Source organism: Antechinus flavipes, chromosome 6 (assembly GCF_016432865.1).
Source record: "Antechinus flavipes isolate AdamAnt ecotype Samford, QLD, Australia chromosome 6, AdamAnt_v2, whole genome shotgun sequence".
In the NCBI taxonomy this organism is placed as follows: domain Eukaryota; kingdom Metazoa; phylum Chordata; class Mammalia; order Dasyuromorphia; family Dasyuridae; genus Antechinus; species Antechinus flavipes.
In genome coordinates, this window is record NC_067403.1 from 203,521,644 (window position 1) to 203,524,524 (window position 2,881).

Genomic DNA, 2,881 nt, shown 5'->3' on the forward strand with positions numbered 1-2,881 from the left:
ATTAAAACCCCAAAATCTTTCTCAGATATACTGTTGCCTAATCATGCTCCCTATATTACCCTAGCAAAATAAATTTATTTTTAATCCAAAAATAAGTATGTTTATGCCTATTAAATTTCTTATTAGATTCATTCCTAGTAAATATTTGGGTTGGGAAAGATCCTTATATCATACAATATAATAGTTATCTTTCTTAGATCTCAATCATTTGAAAATTGGATAAATTTTATGCCTCTCTCCAAGTCACTGGAAAAAAAAAATATTGAACAGCATAAGGTCAAGCAGAGTTATAAGGCACTCTACTAGTAATCTTCATCCAAGTTGACAAAGAACCATAATTGATTATTACTTGAGTCCAGCCACTCAACCAGGTCTGGATCTATCTGTAATTTACTCTGGTTTGCTCTATCATTTCCACAAAAATAATAATAGATACTTCAGAAAATACCTGATGAGCATCTAAATAATTATGTCTACAGCATTGTCCTGATTCACCAGTTTAGTAACCATGTCATACACAGGGATTGCTTTGTTTCCCATGGCTAGTGTATGTAAATTCTACAAATCCATTCCTACATTTGCTTCATGTGATACACTCTCAATACCTTTGAATGAGCAGAGCAAAATGAGTCAGGGGAATATTCTACACAATAACAACAAGAACATAAAAGAAAATGAATTTTGAAGAGCTTCAGAACATCTGATCAACACACACACAAAAAAAACAGTAATCATTTCTTTAGAATACTGATTTCTTGTGGGCAGAGAAATAGTTCATCAAAGGTACAGAGTTAAAAATAATTTCATAACTGGCTAATTCATTTTATTTAACTATACTTCACTTGTAACAAGGCAAGTTTGGAGGGTGGGGGTTGGGAAGGGAGTAATGAGGATTAGCGATAGAGATCCCAAAAAAAGAGCATCACTAACATATTCAAAAGAAAACAAAAAGGAAATAGAGTATACAAACAGGAAGGTTTTGTTATTGTATTTTAAAATTTAGCATACACTTTGAAAACTTTATGTAACAGAAGTCATCAGGAAGGTATGTAGTTCTTTTTTTCTCATTAAAAAGAACATTTCCGGGGTGGAGTGGATAGAGAGCCGACCCTGACGTCAGAAGGACCTGAGTTCAAATTTAACACTTCCTAGCTGTGGGATCCTGGCCACTTCACTCAACCCCAGTTGCCTCAGGAAAAAAAAAAAATGGAGAATGTTTGTCTTTCCAATGTATTAGAATATTTGCGTTTGTTGATCCTTAGTCGCATAATTACCTACAACAATGCTCTATAATACAATCGTATATTACATATAATTCTTGTGAAGTTAACAGTGTGTTACATTTGATTATAGATAGCAATCTATATTGCTATATATATATATAAAGCTATATATAAAAAATAATAATAAGTCTATAATAGCGCTTCTTGTGGGTTTAATAATACATTATGGGTGATATGCAATCCCACGGGTGCCTACAAACATATATACATCTGCAGATATAGAAAACGTCTGTTGCAGCCTTAGCTATTTCTTTCACTCACTACTGAATTCTACCTGAACCTCAGTGTCCAACTCCAGTATTAGTAACTCCCATGGTACAACAATGTAAGATGTGAAAATTATTTTACATAAATGGTCTCCTTGACCCTCGCCCCCGCGCTACGAGGGAGGTACGACTTAAAGTAATTAAGTAATTAAGATCATTACTTAAAAGTAAAGTAAGACGAGGAAACGCGAGTCATTTTCGTTTGCTGTGACACATTTCCCGGATTTATGGGATACGACTCGTTTGAGCAAGCATCGATTAAAGCGCCTATTATGGGCAAGGCACCGTACTCACGCACGGTTAAAGAGCGTCCCCGCTTCTGCTCTGAGACAAAAATAGACGGCCGAGGCTAGGCGAAGGGAGACAAGATGCTGCTGGGTTTAATGCAGACAAGAAGTCAGATCTGGAGCCCTGAAAATACACCGTCCCTGCGGCCATTTATGAGCAAGCCGCCCTTTCCAGGGGTCGGGAGTGGTTTCCTTCTGCCACCTAGCGGAAAATAGAAGAATAACACCTCTGTGCTGCAAATTTCTCTTTCCGCCCGGGCCCACGGTTACAATCTGTCGCCCACTTAGCACCGCGGTGGGCTCACGGGACACCTCAGGCGCTCAGCGCTTGTTTGGCTTTGATAAGGAGCCAGGAAAGAAATGGCTCCTTCTGGTCGATCTCAGACCCCCGAGGGCAAAGCAAAAAGGCAAAAAGTTGCGGGCCTGGGAGGGTACCCCATCCTCCTCCCTAACTTAAAGGGCTCAGTCTCGTAGCTGGAAGAAGCCTCCGACAATCTGGAGTTCCAGCTGGGCTGGAGCGCAAAGCGCCCTTTTCGGAGGAGCGAAGCGATTAAATTATTGTCCATAATTTCCGAATTCAAGACGTCTCACTCCTTGGGGGCCCCGCCCGCACGCAAAGTGGGGGTACGAAGTTTTGAAAAGAAAGGCCCCGCTGGGATTCGAACCCAGGATCTCCTGTTTACTAGACAGGCGCTTTAACCAGCTAAGCCACGGAGCCCAGGTAATTAACCATCTTGCGTCGACCTAGAAAAGCGCGTAGCTTGTTTCTATCACAGAGTATGAGCAAATCACGTAGAGGACTGGTGCCGAAATACCGTTCTTTCACAGTGTTACTCTCTCTGGGATACTTTGAAAACAACAGAATTCAGCCTCCACACGGGAGGAGCTGGTTGCCATTTCTCCCTTTCCTTCAAGAGCCTCTGGCGCCCCCCAGAATCTTAGCATCATTTTAATTTTAGGGAGCGGAAGGTCCCTCAGAAATAGTGCAGTTCAACTCATTTTGTCTTTACAACGTTCTGGACCAGTGACCATCCAGCAGCTTCCA

The 2,881-nt window shown here is 40.9% G+C and overlaps 1 non-coding gene across 1 annotated transcript; it reads right to left on the bottom strand.

Moving 5' to 3' along the window:
* Window positions 1–2,480: 2,480 nt before the first annotated feature.
* Window positions 2,481–2,554, bottom strand: TRNAT-AGU (transfer RNA threonine (anticodon AGU)). The gene has a single exon. It is a non-coding gene; the product is annotated as a tRNA-Thr (tRNA).
* Window positions 2,555–2,881: the final 327 nt, after the last annotated feature.